The 17,807-nt window shown below is 42.8% G+C and overlaps 1 protein-coding gene across 1 annotated transcript in view; it reads right to left on the bottom strand.

Annotated features, from left to right (window-relative positions):
- The window catches only part of KANK1 (KN motif and ankyrin repeat domains 1), a 421,162-nt gene that overhangs the window by 259,356 nt on the left and 143,999 nt on the right, over positions 1–17,807 (bottom strand). Inside the window, exon 2 of the mRNA XM_069763873.1 lies at positions 4,896–4,946. The gene's annotated coding sequence lies outside the window, so the exon portion shown is untranslated. The remainder of the gene's footprint in view (positions 1–4,895; positions 4,947–17,807) is intronic.

Below are 17,807 nucleotides of genomic sequence, written 5' to 3'. Positions count from 1 at the left end.
ATGTGGCACATAGCACATAGTACAGCTACATTGCACATCCACATAGCATATAGCACAGCCACATACAGTCATGGCCAAAACTATTGACACCCCTGCAATTCTGTCAGATAATACTCATTTTCTTCCTGAAAATGATTGCAAATACAAATTATTTGGTATTATTATCTTCATTTAATTTATCTTAAATGAAAAAACACAAAAAGAATTGTCCTAAAACCAAATTGGATATAATTCCACACCAAACATAAAAAAGGGGGTGGACAAAAGTATTGGCACTGTTCGAAAAATCATGTGATGCTTCTCTAATTTTTGTAAAACAGCACCTGTAACTTACCTGTGGCACCTAACAGGTGTTGGCAATAACTAAATCACACTTGCAGCCAGTTGACATGGATTAAAGTTGACTCAACCTCTGTCCTGTGTCCTTGTGTGTACCACATTTAGCATGGAGAAAAGAAAGAAGACCAAAGAACTGTCTGAGGACTTGAGAAACCAAATTGTGAGGAAGCATGAGCAATCTCAAGGCTACAAGTCCATCTCCAAAGACCTGAATGTTCCTGTGTCTACCGTGCACAGTGTCATCGAGAAGTTTTAAGCCCATGGCACTGTGGCTAACCTCCCTAGATGTGGACGGAAAATAAAAATTGACAAGAGATTTCAACGCAAGATTGTGCGGATGTTGGATAAAGAACCTCGACTAACATCCAAACAAGTTCAAGCTGCCCTGCAGTCCAAGGGTACAACAGTGTCAACCCGTACTATCCGTCAGCATCTGAATAAAAAGGGGCTGTATGGTAGGAGACCCAGGAAGACCCCACTTCTTACCCCGAGACATAAAAAAGCCAGGCTGGAGTTTGCCAAAACTTACCTGAAAAAGCCTAAAATGTTTTGGAAGAATGTTCTCTGGTCATATGAGACAAAAGTAGAGCTTTTTGGTCAAAGGCATCAACATAAAGTTTACAGGAGAAAAAAAGAGGCATTCAAAGAAAAGAGCACAGTCCCTACAGTCAAACATGGTAGAGGTTCACTGATGTTTTGGGGTTGCTTTACTGCCTCTGGCACTGGACTGCTTAACCGTGTGCATGGCATTATGAAGTCTGAAGACTACCAACAAATTTTGCAGCATAATGTAGGGCCCAGTGTGAGAAAGCTGGGTCTCCCTCAGAAGTCATGGGTCTTCCAGCAGGACAATGACCCGAAACACACTTCAAAAAGCACTAGAAAATGGTTTAAGAGAAAGCACTGGCGACTTCTAAAGTGGCCAGCAATGAGTCCAGACCTGAATCCCATAGAACACCTGTGGAAAGATCTAAAAATGGCAGTTTGGAGAAGGCACCCTTCAAATATCAGGGACCTGGAGCAGTTTGCCAAAGAAGAATGGTCTAAAATTCCAGCAGAGCATTGTAAGAAACTCATTGACGGTTACCGGAAGCAGTTGGTCGCAGTTATTTTGGCTAAAGGTTGTGCAACCAAGTATTAGGCTGAGGGTGCCAATACTTTTGTCTGGCCCATTTTTGGAGTTTTGTGTGAAATGATCAATGTTTTGCTTTTTGCTTCATTCTCTTTTGTGTTTTTTCATTTAAGACAAATTAAATGAAGATAATAATACCAAAGAATTTGTGTTTGCAATCATTTTCAGGAAGAAAATGAGTATTATCTGACAGAATTGCAGGGGTGTCAATACTTTTGGCCATGTCTGTAGCATATGTGGAAGATAGCCGTAGGCACTACTATAAATTGTGGTGCACAAGTAGGTGCCCAAACCGTACTTATGTTGTAGATTAACTTGGCACACACGTGGTCAAATGAAAGTGAGATTTAATTGAAAGAGTACATACAATACTGACGTTTCGGTCTCAGGTTAGACCTTCATCAATGTACCTCTCAGAGTATTTCATAGATTGACGTTCTAATAGGAGATTAATCCCTCTGCTTGTGGCTGGTACAGCTATAAATAGCAGGCTACACTTGGCGCCGGTGCTGTGCGGACGTGGCATCCACCGCTCGTCCTGAGTGTGGAGCATATAGCACAGCCACATAGTATATAGCAGCCACATACTATATAGCACAGCCCACGTAATATATAGCACAGCCCACGCAATATATAACAGGCCACGTTGTATATAGCAGCCAGGCAGTATATAACACAGCCCACGTAATATATAGCACAGCCCAAGTAGTATATAACACGCATCGGGTATTCTAGAATATGTATGGATGTATGTACGTCGCGCTTAGCACAGCCACGTAGAATATAACACAGGCCACGCAGTATATAACACAGCCCACGCAGTATATAAAACAGCCCACGCAGTATATAAACACAGCCCACGCAGTATATAAACACAGCCCACGCAGTATATAAACACAGCCCACGCAGTATATAAACACAGCCCACGCAGTATATAAACACAGCCCACGCAGTATATAAACACAGCCCACGCAGTATATAAACACAGCCCATGCAGTATATAGCAGTGTGGGCACCATATTCCTGTAAAAAAAAAAAAAAATCAAAATAGTATGTTATATACTCACCGTCCGTCGTCCACCAAAGTGGTCCTGAAGCACGCGCTGCGGCCGCCAGCTTCCGTTCCCAGAGATGCATTGTGAAATTACCCAGATGACCACTAAGTCATCTGGGTAATTTTGCAATGCATCTCTGGGAATGGAAGCTGGCGGCAGCATCGCGCACATCGGTGGACGTCAGAAGGTGAGAATAGCACAATTTTTTTAAAATTATTTTTAACATCTCTTTTTACTATTGATGCTGCATCGGCAGCATCAATAGTAAAAAGTTGGTCCGGGATGGGGCGACACACTGGCACTGACTGGAGGGGAGTAGGGAGGGGGCACTGACTGGAGGAGAGCAGGGAGGGGCCAATTCGCAGCCGGACTAAGCCTGTCGCTGATTGGTTGCGGCTGGTAGGCCGCAACCAATCAGCGACGCGGGATTTCCGTTACAGACAGAGACAGACAGAGAGAAGTACCTCTTAGACAATTATATAGATACATATATAATAGAGTATAAGCCAACCCAAGTATAAGCTGAGGCCCCTAGTTTTGCCACACAAAAAAAGGGAAAACTAATGGTTTGAGTAGAAGCCTAGGATGGGAAATGTAGCAGCTACTGGTAAATTTCAAAAATAAAAATAGATACCAATAAAAGTAAAACTAATTGAGACATCAGCAGGTTAAAGGTTTTTGAATATCCGTATTGAATCAGGAGCCTCATATAATGCTCCATACAGTTCATGATGGGCCCCATAAGATGCTCCATACAAAAATATGCCCCATATAATGCTGAACAAAGGATAATGATGGCCCCATAAGATGCTCCATAGAATAATATGCCCCATCTATTGTTCCACAAAAGTTGATGGCTCCGTGAGATGCTAAATAAAATAATATGCCCCATATGCTGCTGCGATTAAAAAAAATGACATACTCCCCTCTCGTCGCTGGGGGCCAGGTGCCGGTGTCCTGACCAGGCGGGGACACCAGCACGCTATGGGGGCCAGGTGCCGGAGTCGCTGCTGGCTCAGGCCCCCGGCACTTGCGATATTCACCTGTCCCGTTCCATTGCCGTGTGCCGCTGTGTCTTCCGGGTCTCTTCGGTGACTGTTCAGGCACAGGGCGCGCACTAAACAAGTCATCGCACCCTCCGACCTGAACGTTACAGCCAGAGGACGCGGAAGACAGAGCCCGGCGGTGGAACGGGGACAGGTAAATATCGCATGGCTCACGCCCCCGTTATACTCCCCCCATCATGGTGCGGTCTCTGCTTCTCAGATCGTCTCTGGTGCCTGCAGATCTTCCTGTGTTCAGCGGTCACATGGTACCACTCATTAAAGTAATGAATATGTGCTCCACCCCTATCGGAGTGGAGACATGTTCATATTCATTACTTTAATGAGAAGTACCATGAGACCGCTGAATACAGGAAGAGCTGCTACGCCGGGACAACAGTGATGCAGGGAGGATTTGCAGCTATCACGCGAGTATGATGTGAAAGCCGCCGACTCCTGCCGCTCTCCCTCCCCCACCGACCCCCTGGGACAATGACTCGAGTATAAGCCGAGAGGGGCACTTTCAACCTAAAAAAAATGGGCTGAAAAATCTCGGCTTATACGCGAGTATATATAGTAATTACCCAGAGGAGCATTGAACGGAGAATAAGCCTCCTAACATTGGCATGCCAGACCCGGTATGTCACACTGCACAAGGACAAACGTTACCTCTTAGATCAAATTCAAATAAACATTTCATAAGTTCAACTGGACTCCTAGAAGCGCTCATTCTAATATTAGTCTGGGAAACGCTACAACCATTTTTACGTAAGATTTTTAAAGCAAGTACATCAGATTCTTCAGGTCTAAAGTCTATTTAAGAAAGTATGCAGTTACTATGGTGAAATCTGGTTACAGATCGGCTTTAAATTATATGCAATAAATTAATCATCCCATTACCAAATAATATAAAAATTACAAAAAAAGGTATGTTTCACAAAATCAAGCCACAAACAAAAAAAAAAAAAATTCTAAAAAAACTTCAGCCAAATTTTCTAAATTCCTTAAACAATTGAGTTAGAGTGACACAACACAATGGAACCAATATACTTTCTTCACTCTGGTTTCTTAAAAGTTTCCAAAATACTCTGAGCTATATCAAATTATCAAATACTGTTGCGTGTTACTTGGCTGTACAGAAGTTGGCAAAATAACACCACAAACATCAATTCCTGTTGTGCAAATATTTTGTTGAACAACAATCTTTGAACGACATACGGGAAGACATGGATGATGCCCCGCCGGCATCAAAGATTATGTGCAACAGTATAAAAGTTCTTAATATGGAATAAAACAGAATGGCAACAAAGTAATGCAGCCCCTTACCTGACGTAAAGCGGGTTTAATGGTACATAAGCGTTGATGGATTTTTTCATCCTGAGTGAAAAGAAAATCGTACCATAATCAGAATTTGTGAACACACTGCCATATCTTCATTCCATATGGTTAATATTCCAGAAGCACACGATTTCAGTACCATGTACAGATGCATCGCACAAAATTAGATAAAGTGCATTTACCGTATTTTCCGGCGTATAAGACAACTTTTTGACCCCTAAAAATTGTCCCAAAAGTCGGGGGTACGGTGTGTGCAGGGAGCGATCCTGGATGTCGGTGTGTGGTTCTAAGGGTCTGGAGGAGAGGAGACTCTCCTTCAGGCCCTGGGATCCATATTAATGTAAAAAATAAAGAATAAAAATAAAAAACATGGCTATACTCCCCCTCGGACGGCCCCTGGCTCACAGCGCTGCTAGCGTCTCCCTCCGTTCCTAAGATTGCATTACATTAATATGGATCCCAGAGCCTGAAGGAGAGTCTCCTCTCCTCCAGACCCTGGGAACCACAAGCCGTATAAGATGACTGGGCGTATAAGATGACCCCCGTCTTATACGGCGGGCATATCCCAAATTCCATATTTTATATGGAAAAATTGGGGGTCGTCTTATACACCAGAAAATACGGTATTTCAGTTCTTCAATACAAAATGTGAAACTCCTTATATAGAGTTACTACAAACAGAATGATCTATTTCAAGTGTTTATTTCTGTTAATGTTGATGATTATGGCTTACAACCAATGATAACCCAAAAGTCATTATCTCAGTAAATTAGAATACTTTATAACACCAGCTTGAAAAATTATTTTAAAACCCAAAATGTTGGCCTACTGAAATGTATGTTCAGTAAATGCGCTCAATACTTGGTCAGGGCTTCTTCTGCATCAATTACTGCATCAATACGGCGTGACATGGAGGCGATCAGCCTGTGGCACTGCTGAGGTGTTATGGAAGCCCAGGTTGCTTTGATAGCAGTCTTCAGCTCGTCTGCATTGTTGGGTCTGGTGTCTCTCATCTTCCTCTTGACAATACTCCATAGATTCTCTGAGGCTAAGGTCAGGCGAGTTTGCTGGCCAATCAAGAACAGTGATACTGTTGTTTTTAACCCAGGTATTGGTACTTTTAGCAGAGTGGACAGGTGCCACACCGCATTGATGCAGTAATTGATGCAAAAGAAGCCCCAGCCAAGTATTGAGTGCATTTACTGAACATACATTTCAGTAGGCCAACATTTCGGATTTTAAAATAATTTTTTTAAGCTGGTGCTATAAAATATTCTAATTTACTGAGTTGACGACTTTTGGATTTTCATTGGCTGTAAGCCATAATCATCCTTATATATTATTTGTAAACACTCTTTTTCGGCGATTACTTTGTATCTCCGTTCATACTGCACCCACACACACAAATAATACACCATTTGAAAGGTAAACTTGTTCCCTTCAGAAGGAAAATAGCCAAAACATACAACACATCCATGATGTAATCACAAAATACAGTTTAACCCCTTAGTGACAGAGCCAATTTGGTACTTAATGACCGAGCCAATTTTTACAATTCTGACCACTGTCACTTTATGAGGTTATAACTCTGGAACGCTTCAACGGATCCCGGTGATTCTGAGACTGTTTTTTCTTGACATATTGTACTTCATGTTAGTGGTAACATTTCTTCGATACTACTTGCGATTATTTATGAAAAAAATGGAAATATGGCGAAAATGTTTAACATTTTGCAATTTTCAAACTTTGTAATTTTATGCCCTTAAATCAGAGAGATATGTCACGAAAAATAGTTAATAAATAACATTTCCCACATGTCTACTTTACATCAGCACAATTTTGGAACCAAAATTTTTTTTTGTTAGGGAGTTATAAGGGTTAAAAGTTGACCAGAAATTTCTCATTTTTACAACACCATTTTTTTTAGGGACCACATCACATTTGAAGCCATTTTGAGGGGTCTATATGATAGAAAATAATGAAGTGTGACACCATTCTAAAAACTGCACCCCTCAAAGTTCTCAAAACCACATTCAAGAAGTTTATTAACCCTTTACGTGCTTCACAGGAACTGAAACAATGTGGAAGGAAAAAATGAACATTTAACTTTTTTTTGCAAACATTGTAATTCAGAACCATTTTTTTTTATTTTCACATGTGTAAAACCAGAAATGTAACCATAAATTTTGTTATGCAATTTTTCCTGAACACGCCAATACCCCATATGTGGGGGTAAACCACTTTTGGGGCGCACTGCAGAACTTGGAAGTGAAGGGTGCCGTTTGACTTTTTCAATGTAGAATTGGCTGGAATTGAGATCGGACGCCATGTCACGTTTAGAGAGCCCCTGATGTGCCTAAACAGTGGAAACCCCCCACAAGTGACACCATTTTGGAAACTAGACTCTTAAGGAACTTATCTAGATGTGTGGTGAGCACTTTGAACCCCCAAGTGCTTCACAGAAGTTTATAACGTAGAGCCGTGAAAATAAAAAATCGCGTTTGTTTACACAAAAATGATCTTTTCGCCCACAAATTCTTATTTTTACAAGGGTAACAGGAGAAATTAGACCACAAAAAGTTGTTGTGCAATTTCTCCTGAATACGTCGATACACCATATGTGAGGGTAAACCACTGTTTGGGCGCACCGCAGAGCTTGGAAGAGAAGGAGTGCAGTTTTACTTTTTCAATGTAGAATTGGCTGGAATAGAGATTGGACGCCATGTCGCGTTTGGAGAGCCCCTGATGTACCTAAACAATAGAAACCCCCACAAGTGACCCCATTTTGGAAACTAGACCCCCCAAGGAACTTATTTAGATGTGTGGTGAGAACTTTGAATGCCCAAGTGCTTCACAGAACTTTATAATGCAGAGTCGTGAAAATAAAAAAAAAATTTTTTTCCACAAAAAAGATATTATAGCCCCCAAGTTTTTATTTTCACAAGGGTAACAGGAGAAATTGGACCCCAAAAGTTGTTGTCAAATTTATCCCGAGTATGCTGATGCCCCATATGTGGGGGTAAACCACTGTTTCGGCGCACGGCAGAGCTCGGAAGGGAAGGAGCGCCGTTTTGGAATGCAGACTTAGATAGAATGGTCTGTGGGCGTTATGTTGCGTTTGCAGAGCCCTGGTGGACCTAAACAGTAGTAACCCCCCACAAGTGACCCCATTTTGGAAACTTGACCCCCCAAGGAACTTATCTAGATGTGTGGTGAGAACTTTGATTGCCCAAGTGCTTCACAGAAGTTTACTGTATAATGCAGAGTCGTGAAAATAAAAAATATTTTTTTTTCCACAAAAAAGATTTTGTAGCCCCCAAGTTTTTATTTTCACAAGGATAACAGGAGAAATTGGACCCCAAAAGTTGTTGTCCAATTTATCCCGAGTACGCTGATGCCCCATATGTGGGGGTAACCCACTGTTTGGGCGCACGGCAGAGCTCAGAAAGGAGGGAGCACCATTTGACTTTTTGAGCGCAAAATTGGCTGTCGTGTTTGGAGACCCCCTGATGTACCTAAACAGTGGAAACCCCCCCAATTCTAGCTCCAACCCTAACCCCAACACACTCCTAACCCTAATCTCAACCCGATCCATAATCCTAATCACAACCCCAACGATAATCACAACCCTTACCCCAAAACAACCCTAATGTCAACCCTAACCATAACCCTAATCAAAACCCTAAATCCAACACACCCCTAATCATAATCTCAACCCTAGCCTCAAACCTAACCCTTATCCCAACCCTAACCTTAACCCTAATCCCAAACCTAACCCTAATCCCAAGCGTAACCCTAATGCCAACCCTAATACCAACCCTAATCCAAACCCTAACCCTAATCCTAACCCTAACTTTAGCCCCAACCCTAGCCCTAACCCTAGCCCTAACTTTAGCTCCAACCCTAACCCTAAGGCTACTTTCACACTTGCGTCGTTTGGCATGCGTCGCAATCCGTCGTTTTTGACACAAAACGGATCCTGCAAATGTGCCCGCAGGATGCGTTTTTTGCCCATAGACTTGTATTGCCAACGGATCGTGACGGATGGCCATACGTCGCGTCAGTCGTGCACTGGATCAGTTGTGTTTTGGCGGACCGTCGGCACAAAAAAAACGTTCAATGTAACTTTTTTTGTACGTCGCGTCCACCATTTCCGATCGCGCATGCGTGGCCGTAACTCCGCCCCCTCCTCCCCAGGACATAGATTGGGCAGCGGATGCGTTGAAAAACTACATCCGCTGCCCACGTTGTGCACAATTTTCACAACGTTCGTCGGTATGTCGGGCCGATGCCTTGCGACGGCCCCGTACCGACGTAAGTGTGAAAGAAGCCTAACCCTAAATTTAGCCCCAACCCTAACCCTAAATTTAGCCCCAACCCTAACCCTAATTTTAGCCCCAACTGCTTTCTCCTGCCAGCCGGCAGATGGCGGGCGCACTGCGCATGCGCCCGCAATTTTGTTTCCCAAAGAAGACGCCGGCGGCCAGGAGAAGAAGCAGGAGGAGCCAGGGACACCGGTGAGTATAATAGGGTCCCCGAATCCCCCTATTTCTCTGTCCTCTGATGTGCGATCACATCAGAGGACAGAGAATTACACATCGCTTTTTTTTTTTTTTTTGTCGCCGGTAAACAGTTAATTACCGGCGATCGCAAAACAGGGGTCGGTAAAACCGACCCCGATCATGCTCTTTGGGGTCTCGGCTACCCCCGGCAGCCGAGACCCCAAAGATGCTTCCGGTGCCGGCCGGCGCACTGCGCCCGCCATTTTTTTGCCGGAAAAAGATGGCGGCGCCCATCGGGAGCCACGAGGAGCACCGGGGGAGACAGGTGAGTATCGGGGGGCTATCTGGGACCCCTTTTCTCTGTCCTCTGATGTGCGATCACATCGGAGGACAAAGAAATTAAAAGGGAAATCGCGTTTTTTTGTTTTTTTTATGCGATCGCCGGTAAACGGTTAGTTACCGGCGATCGCAAAGCGGGGTTGGTAAAAACCGACCCGAATCATGTTCTCTGGGGTCTACCCCCGGCAGCCGAGTCTCCGGAGAAAATCCGACTCTGGGGGGGGCGCTATTTACTTTTTCCACAGCGCTGTTAATTAACGGCGTTGTGGTTTAAGTTCCCTTAACTGCCGCCGTTAAAAGGCGTATCGGCGGTCGTTAAGGGGTTAAATATTAATTTTCATAAACCTGCAGTAAGTAAAAATTACCTGCAAGTGGCGCCACACTACCCCAAAGCATACTACCACAAAGCTGCTTAGGCCCCTTTCACACTTTCGTTTTTACAATCTGCACAGGATCCGTCAAAATGTTGAAAAGACCGATCCTGTGCTGGTGGGAGACTCACTACTGAGAGGCACAGAAGCAGCCATCTGCAGACCGGACATAACTGCAAGAGAAGTATGCTGCCTTCCAGGTGTGATGATCAAGGATGTGACCGATAGGATACCAAAGCTCTTCAGCTCCAAGGACGTCCACCCATTTCTTCTGATACATGTTGGCACCAATGACACGGCAAGGAAGGACCTACCGACAATCTGCAAGGACTTTGAAGAGTTGGGGAAGAAAGTAAAGGAACTGGATGCACAGGTAGTTTTTTCTCCTATCCTTCCAATAGACGGGCATGGCACCAGGAGATGGAACAGGATCCTTGATGCAAACAACTGGCTAAGACGATGGTGCAGACAACAAGGATTCGGATTCCTGGACCACGGTGTGAATTACTTGTACGATGGACTCCTCGCCAGAGACGGACTACACCTCAACAAACCTGGGAAACACACATTCGCCAGAAGACTCGCTACACTCATCAGGAGGGCGTTAAACTAGAAGAAGAGGGGACGGGAAGAAAAACATTAGACTTGAACAAAGAAGACCCAGGAAAACATACTCAGAAGGGAGGTAAGAACATTTCTAAAACAATCCACAGCGAGGAGATTGGAACAAAACAAAATCCTCTAAACTGCATGCTCGCAAACGCCAGAAGCCTGACAAGATGGAAGATCTAGAAGCAGAAATATCTACAGGTAACTTTGACATATTGGGAATAACCGAGACATGGTTAGATGAAAGCTATGACTGGGCAGTTAACTTACAGGGTTACAGTCTGTTTAGAAAGGATCGTAAAAATCGGAGAGGAGGAGGGGTTTGTCTCTATGTAAAGTCTTGTCTAAAGTCCACTTTAAGGGAGGATATTAGCGAAGGAAATGAGGATGTCGAGTCCATATGGGTCGAAATTCATGGAGGGAAAAATGGTAACAAAATTCTCATTGGGGTCTGTTACAAACCCCCAAATATAACAGAAACCATGGAAAGTCTACTTCTAAAGCAGATAGATGAAGCTGCAACCCATAATGAGGTCCTGGTTATGGGGGACTTTAACTACCCGGATATTAACTGGGAAACAGAAACCTGTGAAACCCATAAAGGCAACAGGTTTCTGCTAATAACCAAGAAAAATTATCTTTCACAATTGGTGCAGAATCCAACCAGAGGAGCAGCACTTTTAGACCTAATACTGTCTAATAGACCTGACAGAATAACAAATCTGCAGGTGGTTGGGCATCTAGGAAATAGCGACCACAATATTGTACAGTTTCACCTGTCTTTCACTAGGGGGACTTGTCAGGGAGTCACAAAAACACTGAACTTTAGGAAGGCAAAGTTTGACCAGCTTAGAGATGCCCTTAATCTGGTAGACTGGGACAATATCCTCAGAAATAAGAATACAGATAATAAATGGGAAATGTTTAAGAACATCCTAAATAGGCAGTGTAAGCGGTTTATACCTTGTGGGAATAAAAGGACTAGAAATAGGAAAAACCCAATGTGGCTAAACAAAGAAGTAAGACAGGCAATTAACAGTAAAAAGAAAGCATTTGCACTACTAAAGCAGGATGGCACCATTGAAGCTCTAAAAAACTATAGGGAGAAAAATACTTTATCTAAAAAACGAATTAAAGCTGCCAAAAAGGAAACAGAGAAGCACATTGGTAAGGAGAGTAAAACTAATCCCAAACTGTTCTTCAACTATATCAATAGTAAAAGAATAAAAACTGAAAATGTAGGCCCCTTAAAAAATAGTGAGGAAAGAATGGTTGTAGATGACGAGGAAAAAGCTAACATATTAAACACCTTCTTCTCCACGGTATTCACGGTGGAAAATGAAATGCTAGGTGAAATCCCAAGAAACAATGAAAACCCTATATTAAGGGTCACCAATCTAACCCAAGAAGAGGTGCGAAACCGGCTAAATAAGATTAAAATAGATAAATCTCCGGGTCCGGATGGCATACACCCACGAGTACTAAGAGAACTATGTAATAGATAAACCATTATTTCTTATTTTTAGGGACTCTATAGTGACAGGGTCTGTTCCGCAGGACTGGCGCATAGCAAATGTGGTGCCAATATTCAAAAAGGGCTCTAAAAGTGAACCTGGAAATTATAGGCCAGTAAGTCTAACCTCTATTGTTGGTAAAATATTTGAAGGGTTTCTGAGGGATGTTATTCTGGATTATCTCAATGAGAATAACTGTTTAACTCCATATCAGCATGGGTTTATGAGAAATCGCTCCTGTCAAACCAATCTAATCAGTTTTTATGAAGAGGTAAGCTATAGGCTGGACCACGGTGAGTCATTGGACGTGGTATATCTCGATTTTTCCAAAGCGTTTGATACCGTGCCGCACAAGAGGTTGGTACACAAAATGAGAATGCTTGGTCTGGGGGAAAATGTGTGTAAATGGGTTAGTAACTGGCTAAGTGATAGAAAGCAGAGGGTGGTTATAAATGGTATAGTCTCTAACTGGGTCGCTGTGACCAGTGGGGTACCGCAGGGGTCAGTATTGGGACCTGTTCTCTTCAACATATTCATTAATGATCTGGTAGAAGGTTTACACAGTAAAATATCGATATTTGCAGATGATACAAAACTATGTAAAGCAGTTAATACAAGAGAAGATAGTATTTGTTGGAAACTTGAGCTGAAAGGTGGCAGATGATGTTTAGCAATGATAAATGTAAGGTTATACACATGGGAAGAAGGAATCAATATCACCATTACACACTGAATGGGAAACCACTGTGTAAATCTGACAGGGAGAAGGACTTGGGGATCCTAGTTAATGATAAACTTACCTGGAGCAGCCAGTGCCAGGCAGCAGCTGCCAAGGCAAACAGGATCATGGGGTGCATTAAAAGAGGTCTGGATACACATGATGAGAGCATTATACTGCCTCTGTACAAATCCCTAGTTAGACCGCACATGGAGTACTGTGTCCAGTTTTGGGCACCGGTGCTCAGGAAGGATATAATGGAACTAGAGAGAGTACAAAGGAGGGCAACAAAATTAATAAAGGGGATGGGAGAACTACAATACCCAGATAGATTAGCGAAATTAGGATTATTTAGTCTAGAAAAAAGACGACTGAGGGGCGATCTAATAACCATGTATAAGTATATAAGGGGACAATACAAATATCTCGCTGAGGATCTGTTTATACCAAGGAAGGTGACGGGCACAAGGGGGCATTCTTTGCGTCTGGAGGAGAGAAGGTTTTTCCACCAACATAGAAGAGGATTCTTTACTGTTAGGGCAGTGAGAATCTGGAATTGCTTGCCTGAGGAGGTGGTGATGGCGAACTCAGTCGAGGGGTTCAAGAGAGGCCTGGATGTCTTCCTGGAGCAGAACAATATTGTATCATACAATTATTAGGTTCTGTAGAAGGACGTAGATCTGGGGATTTATTATGATGGAATATAGGCTGAACTGGATGGACAAATGTCTTTTTTCGGCCTTACTAACTATGTTACTATGTTACTATGTGCGGATTGTAAAAAACGGATGCACTGGAACAGTTTTTTTGACGGTTCCAGTGCATCCTAGAAGGCTATGTGCACACATTGTGTATGCGTCTTTGCCGTGTTTTTTCGCTGTGAAAACGCATACACACCATAACCCATGATAAAAATAATTTAAAAAAATTGTGATATTCTTACCTTCCGTCGTCCCGCGCAGCCCCTGCAGCCTTCCCAATGCTCCATTCCCAGTGATGCATAGCAAGACAATGACCTGTGATGACGTAGCGGTCTCACGAGACCGCTACGTCATCGGGTCATTTCGCTATGCATCACTGGGAACCGGAGCTGCCGGCAGCATCGCAAGCATCGGGGACCCGTGGGAAGGCTGCGGGGGCCGCCAGAAGGTAAGAATATCACTATATTTTATTATTTTAAACATTATATCTTTTTACTATTGATGCTGCATAGGCAGCATCAATAGTAAAAAGAGAAAGAGAGCGAGAGAGAATTTCCCTTTTTCCACGCATGTTCAGTTTGAAAAGACGGAATCCGTCGCTGGATTCCTGCTTTTCACAGTCAGCGACGGATCCTGCGTCCATAGGCTTCCATTACAGCCAACGGGCAGCGCAGGATCCGTCGCTGAGCAACAGAAAAAAAAGTTCCTCTGTGCGTGGTCTTTGCCTGACAGACAGCAATTTTACGTCAGATCCAGCGCACGACAGATGAAACATGTGGCCATCCCTCACAATCCATCGCTAATACAAGTTTTTTTTCACAAAACGATGTGTGAAAGAGGCCTTACACACATCACAAACAAATCCTAACATTTGCGTTGGGGGCTTTCCAGCTTGCCTAACTCCTTGCCTAGCCGATTTCAGGCACATTGGAGGATTGCACACTCACTGCAGGTGAGTCACATATGCAAACGCATTTGTAAACATGCACTGCTTTTTCGGTGATTATTTCGCCCCACACACACAAATAATACACAATTTGAAAAGTAAACATGCCCCCTTCAACAAGAAAAGACACAAACAAACCACACATTCACGATTTGATCAATAAATACAGTTTAGACATTCACTTTCAGAAACCTGAGGAAAAAGATAACCTACAGGTGGCACAACCTCAAGACATTTTTTTGCCTCTACTTATCAAACCAATTTATTGTATTACCAATCTACATTTATAAATACATCTCTGTGTTCAGCGTGTCATTAAATACGTTAACATTTGACCAGCTTGATTTTCCTGAAAATTGCCCCCGACAACCAATGTGCGAAAATTTTGCAAGGGCCAACTAGTTAACATTAACAGAAACACTTGAAATAGATCACTTTGTTTGTAATGACTATATGATATAGGAGTTTCACTTTTTGTATCGAAGAACTGAAATAAATTAACTTTTTGATGATATTCTAATTTTGTGAGAAGCACCTGTACATGGGCATAATTAGGATCATAAAAATATACTGTACGGTGTAAGCTGTATAGAACATGGCTGATATATCTGAACCATGCCTAAAACTATGTATAAAACATGAATTAAAACACATACACAGATAAAAGGGTCTATATACAATACTTTTTAAATGCATACCCATAAGGAGCATTGACAGTACAAGAGGGGGTAAAAAACAAACAAACAAAAAAGCAGCAGCAGTATATTAGGTGTGACACTTCCTTACGTATGAACTTCAGCTTTATGACAGTCTCCGTCACATGAGCTGACATTTATTCCATAATTGTAACCTGTAAGTGGCTGTAGTTGGTATTAACCATGTATATAACAGAATGAAGGACTGGTGACCTTTAAAAAAGGCAAGGACTTAAACAAGCTAAGTCCATGGAGAAGAATGAACACAATCTAGAATGCCGCTTCTATACTTTCCCCTCAGGTTGAACATTGAAAAGAAAAGGCTCTTTTATAGTTTATGGGATTACGCTTTCCAGGCACAGGAAATTCAGACTACATATTTCTTGCTTTCCCTGCTGATTTAAGCTGTCCTCTTTGTGACCATACAAACAAAGACAATTCCTTTGGATTCATTAACTGCAAGGAGGACTATGCTGGCATCCCCTTGTAGTACAGCACGAGGCTTAGCGCCAAAAGTCTTTAAAGGAAAAGAGAGAATGCAAGAGAAAAAAAAAGGTATTGATGATTTAGCAGTCAGTGCAGCACGCTTGTAAGAAGGGTGTGGACGGAACATCAGAAGCCTTGAACTGTAAGGATATGTGCCCACGGTCAGTAATCGGCAGCACTTTGGCCGCAGCACATGTCTGCTGCATCCGAAGTGCTGCCAACTTTTGAACGCAGGTGATTCTGCAGGTTTTCATTTAACTATGCGGAATCACCCCATAGTGACATTGTATAAAAACACAGACACCCAGAATAAAGTCATTTATCTACTATATAATTGACTAAGGGTCACTTCCGTCTGTCCTTCTGTCTTTCTGTCACGGATATTAATTGGTCGCGGCCTCTGTCTGTCATGGAAATCCAAGTCGCTGATCGGTCGCGGCAAAACAGCCACGACCAATCAGCGACAGGCACAGTCTGGAAGAAAATGGCCGCTCCTTACTCCCCGCAGTCAGTGCCCGGCGCCGCATACTCCCCTCCAGTCACTGCTCACACAGGGTTAATGCCGGTGGTAATGGACCGTGTTATGCCGCGGGTAACGCACTCCGTAACCGCCGCTATTAACCCTGTGTGTCCCCAACTTTTTACTATTGATGCTGCCTATGCAGCATCAATAGTAAAAAAAAATGTAATGTTAAAAATATTAAAAAAAACAAAACAAAAACCTGCTATTCTCACCTTCCGTAGTCCGCCGAGCCGCACGCGCCTGCTGCAATCTTCCGTTCCCGGCGATGCATTGCGAAATTACCCAGAAGACTTAGCGGTCTTGCGAGACCGCTAAGTCATCTGGGTAATTTCGCAATGCATCCTGTGAACGGAAGATGGCGGCAGCTGTGCGCGTATCGCCGAAGCTTCGGTGGATCCCAGAGGTGAGTATATAACTTTTTTATTTTAATTATTTTTTTAACAGGGATATGGTGCCCACACTGCTGTATACTACGTGAGCTGTGTTAGATACCGCGTGGCTGCTATATACTACATAGGCAGTGTTATATACTATGTGGGCAGTGTTATATACTATGTGGCTGTGCTATATACTATGTGGGCTATGTTCTATACTGCGTGCTATATACTATGTGGCCACTGTTATATACTGCGTGGCTGCTATATACTGCGTGGGCTGTGCTATATATTACATGGCCAGTGTTATATACTGCGTGGCTGCTATACACTGCGTGGGCTGTGTTATATAGTACGTGGCTGTGTTATATACTGCGTGGCCACTGTTATATATTGCGTGGCCTGTATTAACGCATCGGGTATTCTACAATATGTATGTATATAGCAGCCACATAGTATATAGCACAGGCCACGTAGTATTTGTCTGCTATATACTACATGGCTCCTATATACTACGTGGCCTGTGCTATATACTATGTGGTTGCTATATACATACATAAATACATATTCAAGAATAGAATCGGGCCACCATCTAGTTTGAAATAATGGCATATACTCCTTTAACCCCTTCAAGACGCAGCCCTTTTTCGGTTTTGCGTTTTTCTTTTTGCCTCCCCTCCTTCCCAGAGCCATAACTTTTTTATTTTTCCGTCAATATGGCCATGTGAGGGCTTATTTTTTGCGGGACAAGTTCTACTTTTGACCGACACAGTTGGTTTTACCATGTCTTGTACTAGAAAACGGGAAAAAAATTCCAAGTGCGGTGAAATTGCAAAAAAAAGTGCAATCCCACACTTGTTTTTTTGTTTGGCTTTTTTGCTAAGTTCACTAAATGGTAAAACTGACCTGATATTATGATTCTCCAGGTCATTACGAGTGCATAGACACCAAACATGTCTATGTTCTTTTTTATCTAAGTGGTGAAAAAAAATTCCAAACTCTGCTAAAAAAAAAAAAAAAATTGTGCCATTTTCCGATACCCGTAGCGCTTCCATTTTTTGGGATCTGGGGTTGGGTGAGGGCTTATTTTTTGCGTACCGAGCTGATGTTTTTAATAATACC

The sequence above is a fragment of the Ranitomeya imitator genome, chromosome 1 (genome assembly GCF_032444005.1).
Source record: "Ranitomeya imitator isolate aRanImi1 chromosome 1, aRanImi1.pri, whole genome shotgun sequence".
Lineage (NCBI taxonomy): Eukaryota > Metazoa > Chordata > Amphibia > Anura > Dendrobatidae > Ranitomeya > Ranitomeya imitator.
Note: the sequence above shows the minus strand (reverse complement) of the source record. Positions and strands in the feature narration are given on the sequence as shown.